Raw genomic sequence first — 8,558 nt, forward strand, 5'->3', positions numbered from 1 at the left:
GGACCACATACTATACTATGACTTTTTTGACGGATTTTGGACGACATACTGTACCATGACTTTTTTGTCTCATTTTGGACGACATACTATACTATGACTTTTTTGACTGATTTTGGGCGACATACTATACTATGACTTTTTTGTCTAATTTTGGACGACATACTATACCATGACTTTTTTGACTGATTTTGGACGACATACTATACTATGACTTTTTGTCACATTTTGGACGACATACTATACTATGATTTTTTTGACTGTTTTGGACGACATACTATACTATGACTTTTTTGTCACATTTTGGACAACATACTATACCATGACTTTTTTGACTGATTTTGGACCACATACTGTACCATGACTTTTTTGTCTCATTTTGGACCACATACTATACTATGACTTTTTTGTTTCATTTTGGACTAGATGCTATACTATGACTTTTTTGAGTCAATTTGGACGACATACTATACTATGACCTTTTTGACGGATTTTGGACGACATACTATACTATGACTTTTTTGACTGATTTTGGACCACATACTGTACCATGACTTTTTTGTCTCATTTTGGACGACATACTATACTATGACTTTTTTGACTGATTTTGGGCGACATACTATACTATGACTTTTTTGTCTCATTTAGGACGGCATACTATACTATGACTTTTTTGAGTCATTTTGGACGACATACTATACTATGACTTTTTTGTCTAATTTTGGACGACATACTATACCATGACTTTTTTGACTGATTTTGGACGACATACTATACTATGACTTTTTTGACGGATTTTGGACGACATACTGTACTATGACTTTTTTGACTGATTTTGGGCGACATACTATACTATGACTTTTTGTCACATTTTGGACGACATACTATACTATGATTTTTTTGACTGTTTTGGACGACATACTATACTATGACTTTTTTGTCTCATTTTGGACGACATACTATACTATGACTTTTTTGTCTCATTTTGGACGACATACTATACTATGACCTTTTTGACGGATTTTGGAAGACATACTATACTATGACTTTTTTGACTGATTTTGGGCGACATACTATACTATGACTTTTTTGACTGATTTTGGAGAACATACTGTACTATGACTTTTTTGTCTCATTTTGGACGGCATACTATACTATGACTTTTTTGAGTCATTTTGGACGACATACTATACTATGACTTTTTTGTCTAATTTTGGACGACATACTATACTATGACTTTTTTGACGGATTTTGGACGACATACTGTACTATGACTTTTTTGACTGATTTTGGGCGACATACTATACTATGACTTTTTGTCACATTTTGGACGACATACTATACTATGATTTTTTTGACTGTTTTGGACTACATACTATACTATGACTTTTTTGTCTCATTTTGGAGGACATACTATACTATGACTTTTTTGAGTCATTTTGGACCACATACTTTACTATGACTTTTTTGACGGATTTTGGACGACATACTATACTATGACTTTTTGTCACATTTTGGACGACATACTATACTATGACTTTTTTGACTGATTTTGGGCGACATACTATACTATGACTTTTTTGTTTCATTTTGGACTAGATGCTATACTATGACTTTTTTGAGTCATTTTGGACCACATACTTTACGATGACCTTTTTGACGGATTTTGGACGACATACTATACTATGACTTTTTTGACTGATTTTGGGCGACATACTATACTATGACTTTTTTGTCTCATTTTGGACGGCATACTATACTATGACTTTTTTGTCTAATTTTGGACGACATACTATACTATGACTTTTTTGAGTCATTTTGGACGACATACTATACTATGACTTTTTTTGAGCGATTTTGGACGACATACTATACTATGACTTTTTTGTCACATTTTGGACGACATACTATACCATGACTTTTTTGACTGATTTTGGACCACATACTGTACCATGACTTTTTTGTCTCATTTTGGACCACATACTATACTATGACTTTTTTGACGGATTTTGGACGACATACTATACTATGACTTTTTTGTTTCATTTTGGACTAGATGCTATACTATGACTTTTTTGAGTCAATTTGGACGACATACTATACTATGACCTTTTTGACGGATTTTGGACGACATACTATACTATGACTTTTTTGACTGATTTTGGACGACATACTGTACCATGACTTTTTTGTCTCATTTTGGACGACATACTATACTATGACTTTTTTGACTGATTTTGGGCGACATACTATACTATGACTTTTTTGTCTCATTTAGGACGGCATACTATACTATGACTTTTTTGAGTCATTTTGGACGACATACTATACTATGACTTTTTTGTCTAATTTTGGACGACATACTATACCATGACTTTTTTGACTGATTTCGGACCACTTACTGTACCATGACTTTTTTGTCTCATTTTGGACGACATACTATACTATGACTTTTTTGACTGATTTTGGACGACATACTGTACTATGACTTTTTTGTCTCATTTTGGACGACATACTATACTATGACCTTTTTGTCGGATTTTGGACGACATACTATACTATGACTTTTTTGACTGATTTTGGGCGACATACTATACTATGACTTTTTTGTCTCATTTAGGACGGCATACTATACTATGACTTTTTTGAGTCATTTTGGACGACATACTATACTATGACTTTTTTGTCTCATTTTGGACGACATACTATACTATGACTTTTTTGAGTCATTTTGGACGACATACTATATACTATGATTTTTTTTAGCGATTTTGGACGACATACTATACTATGACTTTTTTGTCACATTTTGGACGACATACTATACCATGACTTTTTTGACTGATTTTGGACCACATACTGTACCATGACTTTTTTGTCTCATTTTGGACCACATACTATACTATGACTTTTTTGTCTCATTTTGGACCACATACTATACTATGACTTTTTTGACGGATTTTGGACGACATACTGTACCATGACTTTTTTGTCTCATTTTGGACGACATACTATACTATGACTTTTTTGACTGATTTTGGGCGACATACTATACTATGACTTTTTTGTCTAATTTTGGACGACATACTATACCATGACTTTTTTGACTGATTTTGGACGACATACTATACTATGACTTTTTGTCACATTTTGGACGACATACTATACTATGATTTTTTTGACTGTTTTGGACGACATACTATACTATGACTTTTTTGTCACATTTTGGACAACATACTATACCATGACTTTTTTGACTGATTTTGGACCACATACTGTACCATGACTTTTTTGTCTCATTTTGGACCACATACTATACTATGACTTTTTTGTTTCATTTTGGACTAGATGCTATACTATGACTTTTTTGAGTCAATTTGGACGACATACTATACTATGACCTTTTTGACGGATTTTGGACGACATACTATACTATGACTTTTTTGACTGATTTTGGACCACATACTGTACCATGACTTTTTTGTCTCATTTTGGACGACATACTATACTATGACTTTTTTGACTGATTTTGGGCGACATACTATACTATGACTTTTTTGTCTCATTTAGGACGGCATACTATACTATGACTTTTTTGAGTCATTTTGGACGACATACTATACTATGACTTTTTTGTCTAATTTTGGACGACATACTATACCATGACTTTTTTGACTGATTTTGGACGACATACTATACTATGACTTTTTTGACGGATTTTGGACGACATACTGTACTATGACTTTTTTGACTGATTTTGGGCGACATACTATACTATGACTTTTTGTCACATTTTGGACGACATACTATACTATGATTTTTTTGACTGTTTTGGACGACATACTATACTATGACTTTTTTGTCTCATTTTGGACGACATACTATACTATGACTTTTTTGTCTCATTTTGGACGACATACTATACTATGACCTTTTTGACGGATTTTGGAAGACATACTATACTATGACTTTTTTGACTGATTTTGGGCGACATACTATACTATGACTTTTTTGACTGATTTTGGAGAACATACTGTACTATGACTTTTTTGTCTCATTTTGGACGGCATACTATACTATGACTTTTTTGAGTCATTTTGGACGACATACTATACTATGACTTTTTTGTCTAATTTTGGACGACATACTATACTATGACTTTTTTGACGGATTTTGGACGACATACTGTACTATGACTTTTTTGACTGATTTTGGGCGACATACTATACTATGACTTTTTGTCACATTTTGGACGACATACTATACTATGATTTTTTTGACTGTTTTGGACTACATACTATACTATGACTTTTTTGTCTCATTTTGGAGGACATACTATACTATGACTTTTTTGAGTCATTTTGGACCACATACTTTACTATGACTTTTTTGACGGATTTTGGACGACATACTATACTATGACTTTTTGTCACATTTTGGACGACATACTATACTATGACTTTTTTGACTGATTTTGGGCGACATACTATACTATGACTTTTTTGTTTCATTTTGGACTAGATGCTATACTATGACTTTTTTGAGTCATTTTGGACCACATACTTTACGATGACCTTTTTGACGGATTTTGGACGACATACTATACTATGACTTTTTTGACTGATTTTGGGCGACATACTATACTATGACTTTTTTGTCTCATTTTGGACGGCATACTATACTATGACTTTTTTGTCTAATTTTGGACGACATACTATACTATGACTTTTTTGACTGATTTTGGACGACATACTATACTATGACTTTTTTGACTGTTTTGGACGACATACTATACCATGACTTTTTTGACTGATTTTGGACGACATACTGTACTATGACTTTTTTGTCTCATTTTGGACGACATACTATACCATGACTTTTTTGACTGTTTTGGACGACATACTATACTATGACTTTTTTGTCTCATTTTGGACGACATACTATACTATGACTTTTTTGTCTCATTTTGGACGACATACTATACTATGACCTTTTTGACGGATTTTGGAAGACATACTATACTATGACTTTTTTGACTGATTTTGGGCGACATACTATACTATGACTTTTTTGACTGATTTTGGAGAACATACTGTACTATGACTTTTTTGTCTCATTTTGGACGGCATACTATACTATGACTTTTTTGAGTCATTTTGGACGACATACTATACTATGACTTTTTTGTCTAATTTTGGACGACATACTATACTATGACTTTTTTGACGGATTTTGGACGACATACTGTACTATGACTTTTTTGACTGATTTTGGGCGACATACTATACTATGACTTTTTGTCACATTTTGGACGACATACTATACTATGATTTTTTTGACTGTTTTGGACTACATACTATACTATGACTTTTTTGTCTCATTTTGGAGGACATACTATACTATGACTTTTTTGAGTCATTTTGGACCACATACTTTACTATGACTTTTTTGACGGATTTTGGACGACATACTATACTATGACTTTTTGTCACATTTTGGACGACATACTATACTATGACTTTTTTGACTGATTTTGGGCGACATACTATACTATGACTTTTTTGTTTCATTTTGGACTAGATGCTATACTATGACTTTTTTGAGTCATTTTGGACCACATACTTTACGATGACCTTTTTGACGGATTTTGGACGACATACTATACTATGACTTTTTTGACTGATTTTGGGCGACATACTATACTATGACTTTTTTGTCTCATTTTGGACGGCATACTATACTATGACTTTTTTGTCTAATTTTGGACGACATACTATACTATGACTTTTTTGACTGATTTTGGACGACATACTATACTATGACTTTTTTGACTGTTTTGGACGACATACTATACCATGACTTTTTTGACTGATTTTGGACGACATACTGTACTATGACTTTTTTGTCTCATTTTGGACGACATACTATACCATGACTTTTTTGACTGATTTTGGACCACTTACTGTACCATGACTTTTTTGTCTCATTTTGGACGACATACTATACTATGACTTTTTTGACGGATTTTGGACGACATACTATACTATGACTTTTTTGACTGATTTTGGGCGACATACTATACTATGACTTTTTGTCACATATTGGACGACATACTATACTATGATTTTTTTGACTGTTTTGGACGACATACTATACTATGACTTTTTTGTCTCATTTTGGACGACATACTATACTATGACTTTTTTGAGTCATTTTGGACGACATACTATACTATGACTTTTTTGTTTCATTTTGGACTAGATGCTATACTATGACTTTTTTGAGTCAATTTGGACGACATACTATACTATGACCTTTTTGACGGATTTTGGACGACATACTATACTATGACTTTTTTGACTGATTTTGGACCACTTACTGTACCATGACTTTTTTGTCTCATTTTGGACGACATACTATACTATGACTTTTTTGACGGATTTTGGACGACATACTATACTATGACTTTTTTGACCGTTTTGGACGACATACTAAACTATGACTTTTTTGACCGTTTTGGACGACATACTATACTATGACTTTTTTGTCTCATTTTGGACGACATACTATACTATGACTTTTTTGAGTCATTTTGGACGACATACTGTACTATGACTTTTTTGAGTCATTTTGGACGACATACTATACTATGACTTCTTTGACTGATTTTGGACAACATACTGTACTATGATTTTTTTGACTGTTTTGGACGACATACTATACTATGACTTTTTTGTCTCATTTTGGACGACATACTATACTATGACTTTTTTGAGTCATTTTGGACGACATACTATACTATGACTTTTTTGAGTCATTTTGGACGACATACTATACTATGACTTTTTTTGAGCGATTTTGGACGACATACTGTACTATGACTTTTTTGTCTAATTTTGGACGACATACTATACTATGACTTTTTTGACTGATTTTGGGCGACATACTATACTATGACTTTTTTGTCTCATTTTGGACGGCATACTATACTATGACTTTTTTGACTGATTTTGGACGACATACTATACTATGACTTTTTTGACTGTTTTGGACGACATACTTTACCATGACTTTTTTGACTGATTTTGGACGACATACTGTACCATGCCTTTTTTGTCTCATTTTGGACGACATACTATACTATGACTTTTTTGACGGATTTTGGACGACATACTATACTATGACTTTTTTGACTGATTTTGGGCGACATACTATACTATGACTTTTTGTCACATTTGGACGACATACTATACGATGACTTTTTTGACTGTTTTGGACGACATACTATACTATGACTTTTTTGACTGATTTCGGGCGACATACTATACTATGACTTTTTGTCACATTTTGGACGACATACTATACTATGACTTTTTTGTCTCATTTTGGACGACATACTATACTATGACTTTTTGACGGATTTTGGACGACATACTATACTATGACTTTTTGTCACATTTTGGACGACATACTATACTATGACTTTTTTGTCTCATTTTGGACGACATACTATACTATGACTTTTTTCACTGATCTTGGACGACATACTATACTATGACTTTTTTGAGTCATTTTGGACGACATACTGTACTATGACTTTTTTGACTGATTTTGGACGACATACTGTACTATGACTTTTTTGACTGATTTTGGACGACATACTGTACTATGACTTTTTTGACTGATTTAGGACGACATACTGTACTATGACTTTTTTGACTGATTTTGGACGACATACTATACTATGACTTTTTTGTCTAATTTTGGACGACAATACTATACTATGACTTTTTTTGAGCGATTTTGGACGACATACTATACTATGACTTTTTTGTCTAATTTTGGACGACAATACTAAACTTTAACTTTTTCGACTGATTTTGGACGACATACTAAAATATGACTTTTTTGTCAGACTTTAGATGACATACTAAACTTTAACTTTTTCGACTGATTTTGGACGACATACTAAAATATGACTTTTTTGTCAGACTTTAGATGACATACTAAACTTTAACTTTTTTGTCAGATTGTGGACGACATACTATAGTTAAACTGACTTAAAGTTTATTACATGAGTCTTTTGGTTACTCCACTTAAAAAGCAAAACCTTGAACTGTCCCTTTAAGATGAGCAAAGGGAAGAGAGTCTGATAATAAATGGAGTGTGTGTGTGTGTGTGGCAGATTATTCATGTCATGAAATCAATAACAGACTCAGATCAGGACAATAACTCTGTTGTTCACCACATTTGCTTCTTCTTCAGTGTCAAGGAAATTTGGCTGAGTCACCGCCTTTGTGTGTGTGAGTAAGTGTGTTACTGAATGGAACTGGCTGGAGTTGTCTGTCAGTTGTTCTCTCTCTTCTTTCATGTCAGAATAAACTGCAGAGATTAATAACACGTGTCGACCCTGACACATTTACAATGTCGTTAAATCTCAACATCATAATTTAATCCATCTGGAAATTATTTGGATGAATAAATATTGGCACCAAGTTTATTTTGTTGATTATTGTTTTACATCATCATCGTTACTCTAATTTAACGAGAAGAAAAAACCT

This window comes from Solea solea, chromosome 5, assembly GCF_958295425.1.
Source record: "Solea solea chromosome 5, fSolSol10.1, whole genome shotgun sequence".
Lineage (NCBI taxonomy): Eukaryota > Metazoa > Chordata > Actinopteri > Pleuronectiformes > Soleidae > Solea > Solea solea.